Source organism: Ambystoma mexicanum, chromosome 7q (assembly GCF_040938575.1).
Source record: "Ambystoma mexicanum isolate Mex_15411 chromosome 7q, UKY_AmexF1_1, whole genome shotgun sequence".
In the NCBI taxonomy this organism is placed as follows: domain Eukaryota; kingdom Metazoa; phylum Chordata; class Amphibia; order Caudata; family Ambystomatidae; genus Ambystoma; species Ambystoma mexicanum.
Window position 1 is genome coordinate 172,680,937 of NC_090941.1, and position 21,919 is coordinate 172,702,855.

At 42.5% G+C, this 21,919-nt stretch overlaps 1 protein-coding gene across 1 annotated transcript in view; it reads left to right on the plus strand.

Annotated features, from left to right (window-relative positions):
• The window catches only part of STK24 (serine/threonine kinase 24), a 1,188,458-nt gene that overhangs the window by 308,937 nt on the left and 857,602 nt on the right, over positions 1 to 21,919 (plus strand). The window lies entirely within an intron of this gene.

The window sequence follows — 21,919 nt, forward strand, 5'->3', positions numbered from 1 at the left end:
TTTACCAAGATATATATCCCGCCTCTTAAAACACAGATGTAGCTCCCGGAAAAATGTAGAGAATATTTATGTAATTTGTTGTGTCTGACTGGATATCTGGGATAGAAAGGAGCATTGTCTTTTACATACCACCTGGTTTTTAATTCTATAATTTATTTGCTGCAGCACTGGTAAGTTCTTTGGTATTCTGGGCGAAAGATTCTTTTGATGACTGACTGAAATAGTAATCGTTTCTAAAACTAAAACGCGATGTTTATTAATTTGACAGCATTGCACCTATTAGCATTTGTATGTGTTTGTCCTGGCCTTTCATCCACCTGGGAGATAAGCGCTTTGGAGTGGCAGCTTGATTCAGTGCTGCGAGCACAGGATTTTAATGCTGCTCACTTTTACAAATACTTTTTTTGGAGGGTTATGACATTGTGTTTGTCCTCTGGTCAGGGCATTGATACAGGAATATAGGCTGCATATCCAGGCATGCATAGCTCAGATACTTCAGGAATGGTAAATTACCAGATCTTCATAATAATAGGGATCCCCATTGTGGTTATGTTATGTTATTGTGATTTGTACCATGCACCACTGCCATTTTAAATTCTCCAGGCACTCCCGAATATCTGTTAATGGGATTGAGAGGGAGAGCGCAAGAGCACTGTGATGTGCTGTTACAAGTTTCAGTTCGGAAAATACTGTCACTTTACATGCTCCCGAACAAATCAAGAAACACCCCATACTAGGGCCAACAATAACCCAGTGGCACAAGCTTCGATCAGCGGAAGGGATCTAAACTCAGAACGCACCGCCATGGGCCAACGTTAGAGCACTTTTGCACTTCAGTTTGAAACAGAAAATACACCGAAATCAGGATCTCATCTGGGCCCGCACAAGAATTGTGGACATATGCAAAGGGGGGGAAACACTGCAAGAGTTTCGCGACACGCCCGCAACACTTGGACTACAAGAAGGCGGCTGGTTAGTTTACCACTCAATCTGCGCCACTATACAATGATTCATGCCCAACCCCTATACACCCACGGCTCCCGCCCCTTGCGAGACCGAAATGGGGCAACACGTCGGACTATTCCCACACCTCTGCGCGCTCTACCTTATGAAAGCCCCGCAAAATACAGATTGTATCCGGACGCTTGCACGCATCTGGTCAGAAGATCTAGATTCCCACATCGATGAAACTGATCTCCTGGAATACTTTGCGGACATCCCACTAATCTCGATAAACGGGAGGAAGAGGGAAGTTCAATATAAAGTCCTACAGAGACTGTATTGTACCCCATCCACACTACACCGAATGGGGATAACTTGCACAGACGAATGCTGGCGGGAATGTGGAGCCACAGGCACAATCGGACACATACTATGGCATTGCCCTAAGATCGCTCCATATTGGATGGGAGTCGACAACCAGCTAAAGGATATCGCAGGGGCCACAGAAGCTTTTACACCCGAAGTGATGCAGCTGGGAGCGGAGGCTAAGGATCTGCATGAAGTGGGTCTCACATGCAAAATTCGAAACAAAATTCTGTTCACAGCACGCAAGCTCCTCGTGGCTCATGGGAAGGAAAAAACTCCCCCGCCTCCCACTGCACGTAAGGTTCTTTTAGCCAAAATCTGCAGAATGGAAACAGCGGCCCTTGTGCGCCTCCAGACTCGCAACCCTATGAGAGCTCCAAAATTTTAAGAATTAACAAGACCATACGTATAACTGGAGATCGTAGACAGAGAGAATTACCAGCTTCTTGGGATTGCACGGTTCAATGAAGGAATCACATGCCAGCATTACGAGCACTTGCAGTCAGCACTTGTATGCCACCATGAGGACATCCCATCTGCCTGCGTCACTATTAAGCAACCTCGTTTGGGGGCAGGGGGAATGTTGCGGGGGAAGAACATTCAACTAGACTCAATGGTCGGTACGTGGTTGGTGTATCACTGAGGACACCCGGATGGAGGGGACCCTAGAGGTGTCAGGGTGCAATCATCGATTGTTTCATCCGGTACCTAATTATAAATATGTACTGTGACCCGTCACAAAACCATGTGTGCACCTGTATTTTAATCTCATTTTTATTCGACTGTTATTCTGTTTAACAAATGCAAATAAAAAGTTGTTTAAAAAAAGAAAATACTGTCACTTTGAGCTGGGTTTGTTTTTATTTAGTAAGGGCTGGGTGGTGTTTGGTGTATGAGTGTGTATGGGATGGTTTCTGTGTAAGCGGTGTAGTTTCCTGTATTAAGTTGTGGTTAATTCGGTGTTGCAGAAAGTGTGTAGTTTGTGGTGGTTTTAGGTCTCTACTGCAGTGGAGGTATGTGTGTGTTTTGATTGGTATTTGAGGGTGAGTATGCAGGATATTGGAAACATTTTAGTAGGGTTAGTGATGAGAGTCATCTGTGCCCTTCTTTGCGATGGTTATGTTGGTCTGCCAGGGTTTATATTCTTCTATGGTGGTTTGCGTTAAAAAGCTTTATTTCGTTGGGGGTATCCGGTTTCTGTTCATTAGGTTTCAGTTGTTTTCTCTTGTGTTGTGCCGGTAGTTTCTCTACAGCAGTGTTTCCTGTTTAGCTCGGTGAGTTAAAGAGCCATGTTTTCATTAATTTTCTGGATATTAGATGATCTTCTGTTGTTTGTATTTCCTTTGGGAGCAAGTTCCAAAGTGTTGCCAAGATGTAGGAGAATGCTGATCCACTAAATATTAGCTTTTAGTTTTGTTTTGACCCGAGGCTAAAGTCATTGCTGGGCGTTAGTGTTCGGTTAGGTTTGTAAATGGAGATTTTCCCTCTATGAATTCCGATCCTTGGTTGTGTATTGCTCTGTGGGTTATGCATGGAGATTTGAAAAAAAATATTTTTCTTCCTAGTAGCCAATGTAGGGTTCTCAGTGCTGGTGTGCTGAGTTCTCTCTTAGTGAGTGTGATGAGTAGTATTGGTTCTGCGTTCTGTATTCGCTGTCGTATTTTGGTGAGGTAGTCCGGCTTTCTGAGTTGATGCTTTTGGGGTAGTCTGTTCTTGAGCTGATGAGGGAGATGACCGTGAGTGCTCTATGTAAGATAGTGTAGAAAAGTAGTATCTACTGGATTGTGTGAAGACACACTTCTTCACTACTGCGGTGACATGTGATCCGAGTGTTAGGTCATGGCCATTTATATTCGAGGTTTGTAACCACTTTGGAAGGTTCCAGTCGATTTCCCATTTCGGTTGACTATGGAATGTGGTGTTGGATCTAAAGGTTATTGGCCCTAATCATGATTTCTGTTATGTTAGGGCTGAGTTTAAGGCTGTTGGTACTCATTCAATCGTTTATTTCTGTGAGGCAGTTGATAAGGGTTTGGTCTTGTTCCCCACTAGTGTTGATTGTATAGATGATTTGTGTGTCATCTGGTGAGTGCATATCTTTTTATGCTTTTTATGAGGGGTCATGTAGATGGTTAAAGAGGAGTGGTACGGCTGATGAGCCTTGTGGCACTCTGCAGGTTATTTTACATGATGTTGATTTGAAGGGGGTTAGCCACGTTGTTTTCATTCTTTCTGTCAGGAAAGATTTTAACCTTAGTAACACTGTGTTGCTGATTCCTATATCTTCAAGTCTTTTGATAAGTGTTTCATGGTGGACTGTATTAAAGGCTACTGATGGATCAAGTAGTATTAGTGCCAAAGTGATGTTGGAGCTTACATTGATTTTTAGATCATCCCATATAGATAGTATCAAATTATTTTCTTCATGTTCCAGGATGTGTTTGTAAACATAGCTTTCTAGGAGTTGTACTTGGTATGGGATGTTTGAAAAGGGTCGATAGTTGGTTAGGTCTTCCATGTTTCCCAATGGTTATTTAAGGAGTGTATTTGAAGTCTTGTGGCACATTTCCTGTTGCTAGTTAATGGTTAAAGAGGTCACAGAAGTGTTCTTCATGTGTTGTTTGGGTGAGTATAGTCTTGTACATGTCTGGTGGTCAAAGCTCTGCTTGTGAGCCGGCTCTGTTCCTTTTGTCCACTAGGCTAGTGAAACTTTCAGTGAAATTGGTGAATAGTTGTTTAGTCTTGTAGTTGGTTCCAGCATTGGCTGATTAGTGGAGTTGTTGGTGTATTTGGGCATGCTCTTGATGCCTCAATAGATATAGGTGATTATATTTTTGAAGTGGTTTGCAAGGTCATTGCATAGGCTTTGTGAGGGTGTGGGTGTGTTGTGGGAGGCTGTTAGTTTTCGTAGCTCATTGATGATGTTGAACATCTCTTTTTCGGTGTTGCTTGAGTTTATGATACATCCATTGTAGTATTTTTATTTTGAGTATTTCAGCTTTGTATAGTCATATCTGTCTTTTGAGGATCATAGTTTTTAATCCATGTTTGTTCCAGTTTCTTGTTAGATTTCATCAATGCACTGACATGGGATGTGAACCATCTCACAATTGTTTTCTTTAGCAAGGGGGTGAATGGTTTTTCTGGTGCAATCTCATCTAGTGTTTTTGCGATCCATTTTTGGATTGTCTTGATTCTTTCTTCGATGTTTGATGACTCCAAGACGTGATGGATCGTTTGTGGATACCCGTTTTGTGTTTAGGTCCGCAATGTTTATGGATTTCCAGTTTCTTTTCTGAATTTGAGGAGTTTTTAGGAGGCTAGTTAGTATTTGCATAGGCGAGTGGATCATGAAGGGTATTATGAGGTGGTCGTTCTCGAGAATCTGCATTGGGAGTGCAGTGTGACCAGGTTTCTTTGTAAAAGATTGCATTTAGGGTGTGTCCAGCTGTGAGTCTCACTCCCTTTACCATTTGCTGTAGATGCATTCTTGCTAGTTGACTTGTTAGTGTTTTAGGTGAGTTGGGGTTTTCTTCTTCAAACCAGATGTTGGAGTCTTCCAATACGATCAGGTGGTCATATTTTATGGCGATGTTGATAACGGCATCCACAAGTGTGTCCGTGAAAGTAGGGTTGTATGTTGGTGGTCTGTAGATGAGTATGAATGACAGGTTGGTTTGGTGGTGTAAGGTGAAGTGTAGAAGAAGTGATTCACAGTTTGGTTTGCTTAGTGGTGGAGCTGTTGTCATCTTTAGGTGATCTTTGTATGCAACCACGATGTAGCTTCTTCGCAGGGCTTGTGGCATCCTAAAGCTGAGGAGGGTATTTGCAGGCAATGTCCTTGTCCTTTGTTCAGAGACTCTCTGGCACTTCCCACCTAGAAAGTTTTCTGGCAGAACCTAGCACTGTGTGCTGGCTGGGTAACGGTTCTGCAGCTGTTGGGTGGGTCCTCTGAGTCCGGTATCTTCCTCTGTTCCCTGGGAGATGCTTAGGGGAGGGATCTTGCTTTTCTCTTGGAAATCCTGGCCTTCTTTCACTGGGGGAAGATGTAAGGCAGATATAAGGCAGACTGTGCCTTCAGCCAGGGTCCAAATAAGTCCTTTTTGTTACTACTTGCAAAGTCTTCAGATGATCTGCTAAGTGATGGGTTCAGCCCTCTTTTAAAGCCAAATGGGCCCTGATTATTGATGCAGGCTAAGGCTACCTTAAGGAACCAATCCTGGTTTCCCACCAGCAATCTTCTGTTATGCGTGAGGTCTGAACCAGAGTACCCTGCAACAGGAAAGGTAAGCGGTGACAACATATACTCCTAAGTCCCACCTATCATTCTGTCTGTTGTAGAGCAATGTGTCTCTCTGGTTTACTGAGCCCTATGTGACTCTTGATCAAAGCACAGGCCTCCCTTGAAGTTTGTGATGAGAGTAGACTTCCTGTCTCCCTTAAATCACACACTTCTCCCTCTGGAAGGGGTGCATTCTGCAGTGGTTGCCTATGGTAATGGTGGACCCAGACATGCCATTCACTGCCTTTCATACTGAGGGGTGGGAACTAGCTTCAAGTTGACACATTGCATACCAAAAAGGTGTTAGTTCTGCCTTCCCCCTGTCCGTCCTGTGACCAAGCCCCTTCTCAGGTTGACCTTAATTATTTCTCATTAGTATGCACTGCCACCAACCGAACTAGACAATAGGGAGGCGGATCCATGATGCCTTTGATATTTTAATTAGGCTGCCTATGGTCAGAGAAAGGTATGCCTTCCCCCTTCGTGAGATTCTTTGATGTACCCAAGGCTGTCACATTCCAGCTGGACATGACAGGGGAGGACGGCGCCTGTAGGCTGTGTCCTCCTGGAGTACACCTGACTAGCATTTAGTGCGGTGAGCAGGGAAAATGTGCGCAGAATGGCCTCACACATTTTTGGAAGTTGATCTCCCATCATTCATTTTTATTATCAACAAATCAAAAAAGGCCAGGCGAGCACACACTCCCCATGTGAATGGTCGAATCCCTCACAGTAAGAACCTCTTTTTCTTCTCTGTTGGCTTGTTTCATTTTGAAGTTGTTAGTTAGGGTTTTGTGTGACTACTTTAAAAGTTTGAGTCAACCAGGTTTTGGTGTGGAAAATGATGTCTGTTCCCCCATCACTTAGGAGTTTGTATAGTTCTGTGGTGTATTTGGACTTTGATCTAGTGTTGACTAGGCTACAGTATATCCTTTTGTGTTGTGGGTTTTGTTTGTTCTTTGAAGGTGGCGATGTTTTCTTCAGTGTCGTCTATCGGCCCGTGCCATGCCAATTGTTTGTGATGAACGGTGTGCTGAGTTAACTTTTTTCAATTGTGCTTTTGTAGATTTCATGTCTGTCCATTAGGTTTCCAGCATTCCTCCTTATAAGCTCAAGGTGTTTGTGGGTGGTTGGTAGTGCGAGTGGGTAGTAAGTTGAAAGATAGCGTCACAAGTAGAGTGATTTTGGTCTTTTTTCAGCAAACAATCCCATGATTTTGAAACAAAACTATACCCTTATGGAAATGTACACTCTGTTAATAATCTCTTATGGACCAACTTCATTTCCAGCTGATTGGAGTGCTACCGCACCTGACTGTACTGCATATCGGTGCTATGTCTGCAGAAACATCATTCGTTTTTCAGAGCTGCTTTTTTGAAAGACATGATCACTTCAAATTAACTTTAATAAAACATTACATAGGAACTATACATGTACCTATCTTGTGGGTACAAGCCCATCACTGTAATGTATTACTTTTTGAAATGTCAGTACTACTAATCATCATAACCCTGCACAACTTTATCTTATGTTTTGTCTTAATTCAAATATCTACGTGTTTCTAGTTGCTGTGCAATTCGCGGACAGCTTTTTCAACACCAACCTTTTTCAATCTCTTGATTATTATGAGAAATTCATCTGCATAATTATATTTGTCTCTTCTGCGGATTGTATCATACATGATTGTTCATTGCCTTTTTGCTGACCATTTGTTGTGATTCTGAAGATATCTAGAAAATCACTTAAATAAACTATGTTTGGTATTAGTGCACATTTGACCTCCATATTTTGCATATGCTGATAGTAGCAAAATCTTCTGTTCAAAACTATGTAATGATTATTACTTAAGACGGGTAAAGGAATGATCTTGATTTTGTAAACAATATGTTTCCAAGATCTTTCTTTGTGAGTTTTGTTAGCTTTATGGGCTAAGCGACCATTAACAGAAGGGAAAGGATGAATTCAACAATAGACGTGCCTGTGAGACCTCATCACATGCAAGCCAATAATGCATTTTTTTTATGTTTAACCTCTTTGTTCTAACCTAAATGGTAAGTTAATTTTACCTCTGGTGAAAAGAAATTACTTTAGACCATGTGGGCACATACTTTTAGATTTGATACTTTTAATCTTGTAATTTTTGTTTTTCTGTACTATCATATTTGGTTCAAGCCTTCAATATTAAAAGATAGTGCATGTAATAATAAACATTACTACCTGGAAATAATGATTTGTCTGTCTTTTCTCAATGGGTAATTTTATATGTTCTAAACTAACTATAATGAAAGGTGATATTATGATTGATGTGATTGTTTTTCTTGTCTAAACAAATGTATTTAACATTTGATTTTATTTTTGGTGAAAATATGAATTTGTAAACTCAAATATACAACAAACTATGGTTATAGTGTGCCTGTGTTTAAACTGAATACATGTTTTAATGCATATTGATGTAACAATGTTTTTACTCATGTACAATTGGAAATTACACTTGATTTGATTTGTCCTCCAGTGTTCCCTAGTACTTTTCCACTGATTTAGAATCACCTTGAGGTGTTTTTTTGCCTGCAAGTGAGGCATACGCATTGTACAATGTGTGTACCTCTTGTCGATTGTGGCACTATTTGTAAGCTCTTATGTAAGTGTCAGGGGTCCCTCTGCTTCCATCTCGGGAGACTTGCATCCACTTTTTGGATTTTGAATCAAGCAATATGCCCCAAGCTGCGGGGGCATTACCGAAACATGGTTTACAGCAAATTCAGAAGTTTGTGTGTTTACTATACCACATTAATTTAGATTACTAGAAGCAAAGACATTTAATTGTTTTCTATGTTGGTATTCTTTTACAAATACTCCCATCATTCTATGTTCACATATGAAATTACATTCACACAAATGTACAACATATTTCAAAGACAGACTTATTTTATCACAAAAGGCACGATAATTCAATTCAGAGGTCCTCCAGTTTACTGCCAAAGCTGGCAGCTTAACTCTCTAATACGCCTTCTGTTGGGATGATTTTTCATTTGCATTTCCTCCATGTTTTTGGTATTTTAACCGCTTCCAAAATTACCAAATGATATTCAGCAACTGTATCTTTGTGCTTGAAGAAGGTTTTGAAGGAGGTGATTTTTTTATGTTAGATATTTGAATGTTAGATGAATGCCCTCTCCATCTATTCTGGTCTTTCCTGGCAGCATACAAATTCCACACATGTAACTTATACCATAAATGATATATTTAGCTCACAGGTAGCATAATCAGCTACTTTAATGATATGATATATGATATGATATGGCACTTATAACGTTCCTATACACAAGTTTTTCAAGGCGCGACGGGGCAAGAGAGGGGAAAAAAGGGGGGACGGACAGCGATCCTATTAGACCAGGTGTCATTCAGATCGTGCAAGTGCGTGGGAAGGCGGCAGGCACAGTGCAGTACATGGCAAGATAATAACAATAAGTAAGAACTAGCCAGCATGTGGCAAGTGCATGGAAAAGTGCAGACAACAGGTGCGCAGGGCTGGGAGGGGGACTGTAGGGATACAGAAACAGTCCCCAAGTGCGGGGGTTGCCAGGTGGGCAGTGCAGGTGGTGCCGAGATCAGAGGGTGTCAAGTTAGCAAGTGCAGCTCTAGTTCCAGTTAGGGGGTCAGCAGAGGAGAGTAGGAGAAAAAGCAGAAGCAAAGAGAAAGGTTTTGAGGTGCTTCCGGAGGCTCTCCTCAAGTTTAAGGGAGGCAGGGAGGTTGTTCCAGAAGGAGGCAACAGCCGAGGAAAGAGATCTACAACCAACTTGTTGCTTGGAGAAGCGACTAACCCTGAGGGAGTTGGAGGTGGATGAGGGAAAAGCTCGAGAAGGAAGATATTTAGGAAGAGAGAGCTGAAGGTATAGAGGTCCCAAGCCCCAGAAGGCCTTGTGGATGATGCAGAGGGTTTTGAACTTAATCCTCGCAGCCACTGGGAGCCAGTGCAGAGATTTCAGTCCTGGAGAGATACAATCCCTGGGCTTGAGGCCAAGAACAAGTCTTGCAGTCCTGTTCTGGATAAATTTCCTAGGGCGGAGAGTAGAAGCAGGCAGATTTAGAAAGAGGCTGTTGCAATAGTCCAGCCTAGAGAGAACCAGAGCTCTGGAGACAGTGAGCTTCTGGGGGAAGGAGAGGAAAGGAAGAATACCTCTCAGGAGGTGCAGCTGGTAGTGTGACTTCTTAGAGACATCAGAGATGTGAGGGGAGAAGGAGAGAGTAGAGTCTAAGATTATCCCAAGGTTTTTAGCCTTGCAGGTGGGGGCAGGAAGAGGGCCAAAAGAGTCCGGCCAGGGAGCTACAGGGAAAGAGGAAGCGGGTGTGCCGATGAGGAGAATCTCAGTCTTACTGGCATTAAGGCAGAGGTCATTGGCGGCACACCACTCCTGGATAGCAGACAGACAGTCAGAGATAAAGGAGGGCGAGGAGGAGGCCGAGGGTAGCCTGAAAATGAGCTGGGTGTCATCCGCATAGCACTGAAAGTTGGGGCAGAGAGCAGCGATGCAGTGGGCAAGGGGTGCCAGGTATTGGTTGAACAGGCAGGGAGAGAGGTTAGACCCCTGGGGAAAATCAATTTACCTATATAAGGATGATTTATTGCATCATCAACAAGTAGTTATGCAATTTTTTTGGCAATGAAGAAAAAGTAGATTTTGACCACATATGACACTTGACCATTATGGTTATGTCTGTTGATTGAAAATTGAGTTAACTTAGTCATTGTATATAAACTATAAAAAGTAACAGTAAGGACCACACGATGTGATGAAGAAGAATTCATAAACAAATATTTAACATGGAACCATTTATACATATCAATGGTAAAATATAAATGTTGGTTTATATTTTTTGAATGAAGATTAATGATAGGTTGACATATCCACAGAGAGTGCATTGATGTGTGAGTATATTTGCTACACAACTAACAATTTTGAGTAAAGGTGACTCTTGCTAACAGTCCACTATGTCACTTGCACGGATATTTAATGTATTACACATTGTGAATTTGCAATGCCACCATATCACTAACCTTATGATAAAGACTAAGGGGCCAGGAATAACTCTAATTAGTACCCGGCGGACGTGTGTCCATGGGATACACTTAACGTGATTGGCTCGTTTCCGAGCCATACCATGGTGTAATCCCGTGGACGCACGTACGTTCCTGGGTTTGTTCCCGGCAGCGGCGGGCAGCCTCTTAGCAAATGAGGAGGCTCGAAACGGGGCAATCCCCGCTCTGAGCCTCCCCATGGCTGGAGGCTGCCTTCGTCCCCAACTGGGGACTCAGATACGTTTTTATTTTCCCTCAACCCCCCTCCCCTGCAAACTATCCCCTCCTCCCCAACCCCACTTACCTTCTTTTTTCTTCTTTTCTCGGGAGCGAACGCGCTGGGAACACTTCTGTTCCCAGCGCGTCCGCTCCCTATGGCTGCCATGGAAGGGAAAACAGACTATGTTTTCAGTTTCCCGGTGGCCATTTTATTGAACTTTTTTTTTTCTGTTCCGAAACACAGCAGTGTTTTGGAACAGAAAAAAATGCCATTAGTACCCCGGTCTAATGGGCCGGGGTACTAATGGCAATAAGCCCCTCGACAGCGGGCCAATACCGCCCCCGGTAATGCCCCTGGGGCCTCGTTAAGGCCCTTGCTATGCTCGGGCCTGTAACTATGGGCCCTGGGCGCATTACCTGGGGCGGTATTCGCCCGCCATCTCGTGGCTTATTGCCACAGTAATTCCTAGAGAGCAATGCTTTATTCACAAGGAAAGAGCTCCTGACTTACGTAAATCAGGTGCAAGTCAGAGTTACAGTAACTTCAGCGCTACTTATAGTGAGGTCTTTCTTTAACAAATATCACTCTCCAGTGGTGAATCACAGGCAGGCCAATGTAGTTATAATAACTTCTTTATGACTTGGTCACAAAATAGTCTCAATGTTTTTTCACATAGTATTCATATACATTTGCGTTTAAGTTACAACGTTTTATAATATCACATGCTGCCAATCAGTTTCCCATATTCAGGTGAGACATTGCTTAAAGGCGTAAAATGAAGTTCTGAAAGAAACGTTAATAGCAGTTGTCAAAATGATATTATTGCACACATTTCAACATGTATTTTCACCCACAACATTTATAACTCTGGATCAGTTCGTTAGGGACCTGGTCAGTGCATTGTAAATTGTAATGGTTTATTTATAACGCGCTTATAGCGCAGACCTGGGGATCGAACCTGTGTTGCTTTGCATCACATTAGCAAACATCATGACGAGTGCCGGAACACACAACACAATTTGGGATATACATTGGAGAAGCCATGAAACAATAGGCCTAATCTATAAGTATATTGATGGCCAGTCCACTTCAGCAAAAAATGGTTCCGTTTCCACTAGTGTTCACCCATTGCAGAGCTTGAAGCAACTGGTAGTACCTAGGCCCCTCTTAATTAGCTACAATGGAAAATACATTCTCCTCCCTGATCAGTTATTTTTTTCTTGTCTGTAAACATGTTTTGAATTTAATAGGGGCTGAAACTGGTTCAACTTGTTTTTTTTTACTGCCTAACAATAGGTCGTAACCGGATTCTAAGATCCTTCAAATATGAATGTTACGGGAACTGAGACAAACGGAGATGGAGTGTTTTTTCAAGATCACACAAACAGGTTCATTTGAGAAGTTGGTGTTTGAAAGCAGTAGCACGATTGCATAAATTGTGCTTTGCCTGCAAATGACAGATTAATGATGAACTTGCTGAAAGCAGCGATAGAATTGTGCCAGATTTTCCCAGATCTGGAAGCTGACATAAAATAGTCTGCCCATATCCGGGGAAGCAGAAAGCCCATGCCCAAACTGCTATTAAACACTGCACACACAATGATTATCTGTTCCCATGGCTCGGAGACAAACTTCCACCACAGAAGAGATCTACCCTAGTTTTCATCTTTGTTTTTACTTGGCTTTTAAGTAAGAGAAAGTATGATTAGCATTTGATGAATGCCCACAGAGTGGTTAGTAGGTAATAGGGAGCAACAATAGTCTGGTTATTTCCTTAAAAAGTGTAAATGGTGTGCGGAACGATTACTATAGTCAGGTGATTGTATCATGCATTTTCTTTCACTGTGTTTCTTGATAGTACGCTAGTAGAATCTTGAGGAAATTGGTTTAGATTCACATTACTGCATGCTGGTTCAGGATTGGGAAAATAAAGCTACCATCATATTTGCTCTGCTCAATATGTTATTATAATGATGCATATATGGTGTAGTTGGTGTATTATGTGGTGTGTGCAGGTTTCAAGTCATCTCTATGAAATGAGTGTCATTTTATCCTTAAATTGTTTACACTTTTTACAAGCCATTGACTTGCCAAGCATGTCTCACCCTCCTAGCCCCACACCCTCCTCTTTGCCCAATCCTGCGAAGAGTGGTGGTCCCCAGACCAATTGTTTACCTTTTCCAGCATTGGCTAGAAATTCACTACGTTGGCGTTAAGTGGCCCGATGCCCCGTTTGGTAACAATTGACTAGTCAACAGAGAGCTTCTAACTTCCGTGTGCAAAAGGGTTGCTCACTGAAGCATGACTACGTTACTCATGCAAATAAGACCACATATGGGCCTCATTCCGAGTGTGGAGGTAGTCATGGCGCTATTTGCGGCATGACTACCTCCCATACAGGTACCGTGTCCGGTTTGGTGAGATGGGGACTTACCGGTCCAGTCCGACCTTGGCAGGACCGGTAAGTCCCCATTCACCAAACCATTCCTCATTCCCATTTCAGCCCCCATAGAGCTCAATGGGAAGGAAGAAGTAGCTAATAACGGTACCGCAATTTGCGGTACCGTTATTGGCTCTGATTTCCCTTAGCGGGTCCCGTCCTTAACGCCTGGTAAAACCAGGCGTTAAGGAAGGGACCCGCTAAGGGAACTCATAGTAGGGCGCAAAGGGATTACCGGCACCAATGTCCTTAACGGTGCCCGGTATCCCTTTGCGCCCTACTCGGAATGAGGCCCTTGTTGCCCTTCTTTTGTTACAAAAGTGGAATGTATGCCTTTCAGAAAGCTACCTCGGTGAGACGAGTAAGTAGCCCATCCAGGATTGGGGGACGGGAGAACAGTTGGCTTCATTGCCCCTCCTCGGCATCGCTTCCCGAAGTGGGGTCTACGACCAGATTGAACCACAATCTTACACATTCGAAATGAATCTGAAGTCCACCCTATCAGGTGCCGGCTGTGTGACTAGCTTAAACTGCCACTTGTGGCAGCCTCTGTGAAGAGCAGAGTATCACTGGAAAAGCGTGCCTCTGCCCTGCGCAGACCAGAACCCTTTCCCAGTGAAGCTCTCAGCACTGAAGTGCGACAGGTCCAGGGAGGGTCCCCCTGTACTCAGTGCCCTTTGGTCTACAGTCACCAGGCCCCGCGCACCACTGTTCTTGGCTGTACGGTCGACACCTTCACACCTCTTCCTATACAAGCATGTCAGCACTTAAGCACCTCCATGTCTCTCTTCATTTATACTGTAGCAGATTTGGCTGTTATATGGACTGCAGGACAGTGTCGCAAATGGAAATCTACAAGCTTTACATACAAGCTTTGGAAGGTCCAATCCTGCAGACAATCTACGAGCTTTTGTTCGTGCAAAACTCGCACTTTAAACAGAACGCAGAAATAAATGAAAAAGGGTCGAAGTAATTTAAAGCAATACATATTGCATGCATTTATGAAATTCGTCTGTGCTTTTGTCTGATGTAAGAAAGCAATGAATTGTGAAGAACATAAAGGGCGGATTTCTGTAATGTACAATAGGGACGGTCAGGGCAACGCTGCTTGATGTGGGTCCTATAAGATCGAAATTAAAGATCAGACTTGTTGACCTTGAAGAAGTACCCAAGGTGCTAGTCTGTAGTGGGAGCCTATGGATGCGTATTACAACGAGGCCATCAATAGTGGCTGAAGGGTGCTGTGCAAGACCACTTACATTACATTAATTACATATCAAGGTCGTGAGTGGTCTCCAGTTCATACATAATAGGAGTATGTCTTCTGGTTGCAAGTAAATTGCAATGCGTTTGCCTGCCTGCTTCGCCGATTTCAACAGAAACAGCCATTGACAAAGACAATCCTTTTGATTCTTGTATAGTAAACCTGTTTCTGTGTTGCCTAGTATCGATATCATATGCCCATGTACTCATGCCATTTGCCAAACATTGGCATCCTATTCTCACCTGCTCACATATTCTCCAAACACTTCCATCATGCGCCCAGCGGCCACCATTGTGGCCAGGTATTGCCATGGCATGCACTGGTACTCACATCACACCGCAGGTATTGTTACCATACACGAGTTATTGTCATCGTGTTGTGTCGGGAGGATATCTCAGGAGTAACGTGCTGGCCTTGGAAGCAAGACAACGTGGAGCAACACATTTTTGCATTTTTGGCCGTCGGAATTCTGGAGATCGTTGTAATCACATAGATCCCTTAAAAATAGAGCATACGATATTAAAGTGAATGAAAGCCCTCACTGAAAGCCAGCACAAAGAGCAATGCAGCTGGGATGCAGGTGGGGGGCATTCTAAATTCAAAAAAGTAGGTGGGCTACTGATTTCTGAACAAACTGAAGGCGGTGCGCCTGATGGGTGGGCCACCCTGCATAAAGGCTGTTTCCACAAGGCGGTGCGCCTGATGGGTGGGCCACCCTGCATAAAGGCTGTTTCCACAAGGCGGTGCGCCTGATGGGTGGGCCACCCTGCATAAAGGCTGTTTCCACAATCTGGTTTAGAGCTCGTAAGGCCCCCACTGCTGTCTTATGCTGAGCAAAGTGGATGGTGGGACATATATTGTGAATTGGTGCAGCCTGAAATAGTCTCTCCTCACCACACCTCTGATGTGGACATTTAATCCCGGGTCTGCCACCCAACTCTCTCCCATATTTTAGAATAAAGTTGCAATGGCAGTATCAAAAGTATACAGTCTAGGAAGTTCAGGACGTGTGAATGATGCTGCCAGACGTGACTCTGTGTTTGCTCCATTGGAAATGAATCTGCTTGCTGTCCTCTGGATCACTGACGCGCGGATACTCTGCATATCATCTGCGTATAAATGACATGAGAGTCCTCATAGTCTGAGCAGGTCTTTGAAAGGTCATAGATCTATATTAAAGAGCGATTTTGATAGCAGAGTTCTCTAAGGGACAGTACAATTTAACTTCATGGGGCAGATAAAAGACCCCCCAGTTTGGCCTCCTAAGGTAGGTGCAGAGCCCCTCAGTGGTGACTGAGATAGCTTGGGCTCTCCTGCAAGGCACTTCAGCAGTAGGGCATGGGCCAAAACCCATAGACGAATGCGGCACAAAGCGCTGGTCAAGATCTTATCCGACATTGCCACCAGGGCATTCTTAGTCCAAATGTTAGGTGCAACCCGGTCTTGTGCATGCATCACAGGCTTGCATTTCACCCTAAAGACTGCAACTGTGTAACCACCACTTTTTCAAGAAATGTCAACAACCAGAGCAGTCCAGCAATGGGTACAAATGTGTTAAGGATGATTGCTTTTAAATCAAGTTGCTTGATCAATGGGGTTATTACAGACTGATTCAAACACAAAGTACCTTCTGCATTCTCAGGCAAAAATTGATTAACATTGTAAACTGCATGATAAAGAATGAAGCCGATAATGTAATAGGTGTTCGAGGAGGCATCTGATTCCCAATTCCCACTCATAAATTGAGGTTGATAGTGGGTGTAGGACCATCCTACTCTTTTGGAAAGTAGAGAGGTTCTACATGAATTCATGTCAATCAACCTAGAGAGATATTATGCACACAATCTCATTCTTTCACATTTGTACTCATCTAAATTCGTCTAAAATATTTGCTTGCGGCATGTCAACGAAGTGTTCTTTGAATATACAGAAAAAGGTATGGTTGAATCCATTGCGTTCATGGACTTTGTGCACTGCATCATGAGTCCAATATACAAAACGGCAAAATGTCTTATGTAATCGTAGTCAAAGCTGACGTGGATCTGTGTGCAAAATGAAATAGGAACTGGTCGACAGTGTTTCAGCTTCTAAGAGACAAAGAGCAAAAGACAACCTTCTTCAGGACAAATGGATGAACAGATACATTCTTTTGAACACAAAAAAGGAAACCCAAAGTTAATATTTACATATTTAAATCTGTTCTTATCTGTAATTGAATATAAATCAAATTGCAACTAACCATCTATAGAAAGCTGGAAATATTAGCATTTATTTAGAGAAAACTTTCCCCAACATGTCAAAAGACACTTCAGAATAGAACATAGCTGCAACGATAGATTGTTCGAGGTGCATTGTCGTTAGAGGACTTGTTGATTAGTAGTGAGCCCTCTAATGATCCAGGCATGAATCCCTTCTGGAAAAATGACTCTGATTGACCTCTGTGCTCCAACTAATTTCTGACTTGTCTCTGTTCTCCATGTCCCAGCCAAGTAAATTGAGCATGGTGGGTTGAAGCCTATAAGAGGCACTAAACGAGTCCTTGTCAATATCCTACTCATACTTTGGCAGTGGTGTTGTGACCTGATTCTGTTAGATTGATTAGCAGCTCACAACATTGTCAACAATTCCATTGAGGCCGACTAACAAAGAAAGATGGGGCTCCAAGGCTATGCCCTTGAATGCTATACTTCTTTTTCCAGGATGATTTCCAACTGCTTCCATTCCTCCTGTTACTTCTGACTTTCCTTCTTTCTTCCATAGACTGTCACTCTTACTGATCTTGCTTAATCTTTCTCTCTGGCCTTTTCCTCAACGTATTTACTGATACACCTTTGATTTCTATACCCATGCATATGAAACTCCAAACTGGCTGAGGCTTGACAAAGATATGCGTAACAAAATAGCCTCGTTTTTTCATTATGTGTCTGCCGTCAGGGCCAGATGAGCTCTTAATTGCTAACAAGTATTGGCAATGCACACAGTTTGGGCTTTTGTCTAGACATGGGGAAGGCATTTGTCTGATATGTATACACAAGACAAAACTGTTGTCTTTGCCAATGCTTGTTTTTAACAGGACTTCAGTAAAGGACACGCATGGTGCTTATAAATCGAGTGGCTGAAGACAGACCTGGTTGACAATTTTATTACAGCAGTTGCGCGTAAACAGCACCAAATCAACTCTCAGAAGACTGCTTTGAGGAAAAAACAGGCAGGCACTTTGAAGGCAGTTTGATGGTAAGGCTTGATTAAAGCAAACTCAGAGAGATCCCCGGAGGAGTTGTTTTGGGGGGTAGGGGCAGAAACTGGCTGGGAATGGCCATAGGGATTAGCACGCCCATGGGCAGTCAAAGGGTGGGCAAATAACCAAACAACACCTGTAAGCTTTGTGTCCCTCCTCATATGCCATTTCTACCTATCTGTACTGTAATGCAATAGTTTGGGCTTAGTGGTGGCACAAGTGCCACCAAATAGCCCAAACTAAAAATGAACTCTGAAAAACAGAGATTATGGTAGTCGGAGAACCTTAATCTTTTCTTTGACACTCTTCAGCCCTGTAGAGGAGAGTTTCTGCCCGTTTCCTTTGTGAAAATCCTGATTTCATGACCCATGTCAACCATACTTTGGAACTACAGATAGGCATGGGGCAGGTGCCTCTTTTTGGGAACTGTGGTTTCTGAATAAAAATATCCATTTACTCATGCCTTCAACCCATATTTCAGTAATCATTATTATCTTCTCCTCTTGGCTGCACTACAGGATTTCTCTCTACTTCGGAATTCTAGCTTGATCCATCCAAGTTCATCTGAAGTTTTAAGTAGATTTGTTTTATTTTGTGATTTTTAAAATTATTTGTTCAAGTGCAACCTTACCACAGAGGCAGTGGGGTGCTTGTCCAATATAAAGAGCATGTAAGATTGCAATTTGCAACATGATATAGTTAACAAGAAAAGAAAAAATATTATAATAAAAACAAAAAGTTGAATCTTGAGCTTTATCTTGATAAAAGTACAAGAAGTGACTAAGACCTTAACCCGAATAAGGGAAGATTGAAATATTAAATATTATATTGAAATGTTATAATAAAAACAAAAAGTAGAATCTTGAGCTATATCTTAATAAAAGTACACAAAGTGACTAAGACCTAAAACCGAATAAGGGAAGATTGAAATATTAAATATTATATTGACATTTTATGATAAAAACAAAAAGTTGAATCTTGAGCTATATCTGGATAAAAGTGCACAAAGTGACTAAGACCTTAAACCAAATAAGGGAAGACTTAACCTAAAATCTAGCAATGGAGGAAGCATGTCAACCCCCACTGGTACAAAATTCCATATTCATGGTGCTGCGCCTTGATGGCCTGGTTGAAATAGCTAGCATTTATACATTTAGCAACATTCAACCTTCTTAGGCTGCCACTTCTGGTGGCCCTGCTCCCGCTGGTATTGCACAACCTATCTGAAAGATAATGGGGCGTGCCCAGGATGCCCATGCTTCTAACCATTCTATTGCTGGACTACACAAGCCCCAATATTTGTGCCTCCAACTGGCTCGGGTGACCCTGCATATGCAGATATATGTTTTTAGCATGGCCCGCAACGCTTGATACCGGCACAGTACCTTTTTGGATGCAAAAACAGACTTCTATTTTATTTCTTGTCTCTTACTCCATTCAGTATGTTCTCTACTTTTCTCTCTCCCTAGATGCATGCTGTATGAAGGCACACACATATTTACATACAACTCTTTCCGGGGGAAGTTGTGTCACTGGGGTTATCTGCCGAACAACTGAATGTCCTTGTAAATATGTACATGCAAATAATTATTGTGACAATAAATGTAACAGTGTTAGATTAGCTACCAGTTGTACCAGTTGGGAAAACATATTAGCATTAAAGTCTTCCTAGTGTGCAATTCAAAGGGATACATGAGTCCACCTCTCTTACAGTCAAACATGGGTACATTGTAGGCACGTTTGGTCAAATAAAAGGTATTAGCATGCTTGATTGCAGCCCAATTGACCTTTTCAAAAATAAATTAAGGAATTTTGGTCCATTTTAATAAAATATAAATGTGGGGTGGAGTAAGGGAATAGGTTAAGGTGGAGGGGAGTGCAGTTGGTCTCCCTCCGCGTTTCTGAACAACAAAAAAAAGAAAACCAAAAATGTGGTCATTTCCCAAAAGGTCATTTCTTTTCGATTAAATAGACCTAAAGCAAAGAAAGTGATTACAAACCACATACAATAGAATTGCTGCATGCTTGGCTGTCTGGAGCTCTCAACAAATCATTCCAGAAAAACACTGATATTTTTGGGCGACACCAAAAATAGTCGCCATCAATAGAACATTTAAGGACCTGACTCTTGAACTTACCCCTTTCCAAATCTTGTGCAATGGTTTAGCAGATTACTTTAGTGCTAAGGTTGAAATCGCTCTTCTGGACTGAATGCTCTCGTGCATGTCTATGAACACGTTTCTCCCATTGACCTGATTTGACCTTTTAAAACTGTTATCTATTATTAAATAGAGGTTTGTATCCCGGCTTGAAAAGGACTAAGTGCTCTGTAAGCAATGTTGTTTGCAGCTTCGTTAGTTCTTAGAACATTGAAACAATGTTTTTATAGTTGGTTCTTACAAACCAACTAATTGTTTTTAGGGTGTTTTTTTGGTGCACCTTTACTTCCTCAAGGCTTTTTGTGAATGAAGCAAACATTTCTACGGTTTGCTCTGTTTCAAGTGCCTAGATGGCTAAATAGATATATTAAGAAGTTGTGAATTTCCTACTTCTCTTTAAGACCACTGGCTGTGTGAAAACATGTGGCAGCTGCTCATCACCACCAAATTAAACACGCTCAAATCAATTTTCACTCTGTCATTCTTCAGATTGACAGAGCCACCTACAAAATCATTTCAAACTTCTAAAGCCATCCAAAGGTAGATCAAATATTGATTGTACAACGCTGACTCCTTTTGCAGCTGGGATACTAACTACTATTTAGTTGCCCTTTGCGAGTCGTGAGCAGAAGACTCACAACGCAGCCAACTGCACCCAACAGCTGTGACTGCGACTGATCAATGCGCAGCGCAGTCCTGCTTTTTTCTGCTCCCCTTTTCCTACTTAGTACCTATCTTTCAATGCTCTGGCTCCTCACCCAGTGCTTAAATTGTGGGGGTGTTTGCCGGGGCTCAGCCTGGCACTTATTTTTGAGCCTTGGAACTTATTGTCTCAGACTCACTTTAATTATGAAAGGGTGATAGTCAGTGCATCCATCAATCACAATGAGCAGGTGCGAGCTGTAATGTGTTTTATGCCGACACTGTGGGGAGCAACTTTGCTCAAATCTACGATCCTACTCCCAGGGCTTTCAGTTGTATCGCAGGCTATGATGTATGCCAGACAACCGTGGGCCAGTCAGAAAGCTAGTGTTGTGACTTCTACACTAGCTACGGTACCACAAAGAGACTTAGGGGTCCCTAGTTCTAACTCAACCTCATTGGTTACATCTATGTCATCTGTAGGCAATTGCAAGTGTGTAGCATCTGATGATGCGATAATTTCCTGTCCTGTACCCAAGCCAACTAATAGTGAACATTTGGGTAATCAGCATGATGGGCACTTTGATCAAATGTGTCTCACTGATCTTTGGGCTCCTACAAGAGGACAAATAGCAGTCCATGCTGTAAAACAAATAAAGGAGAATGTTCATAAGAAGGAGGTGAATATGCTAAATGTACTCCAGCTGCAAGTGACTCCCACTATTGGGCCTGCTCCTCCATTAAATCGCACAGCAGTATTGAGTTTGTTTCACAACATTGTCCCTTTACGAGTCATAGTGTTAGATGATATTCTATTGGTCGACCAAGTTGATCATAGTCCAAACAATATCTCCAATATTTGTTTTAGATCTATTTCCTTGTTAGATTATGTTATGTCATATCAAGATTCAAATTAACAAGGGGGGTCCTGGGAGTCCCTCTGCCAGACATTAGTCCTGGTTACGAGAGACTTACCCAGAGTCTTTAGCTCACTATCTTTCACAGAGAAGAAATGTCCCAAACATATCAGTCTTTGTCCTGCCCTGGGGCAGTCCAGCACCGAAATGCTAGGCAATTCTCCTCTGAACAAGAGTACCAACAGAAACCCCAGACACGTGTTTCTGTCTGGTTGGACCTCATCAGTAGGGTGGATCTGAGCCTCTCTAAGAATAGTGAGCAAGGGGTCCACGTCTGGATTGCCCTAGTAACTTAGGGTGAGACCCAAAGTTACTTGAATATGCAAATTAACAAGGGGGGTCCTGGGAGTCCCTCTGCCAGACATTAGTCCT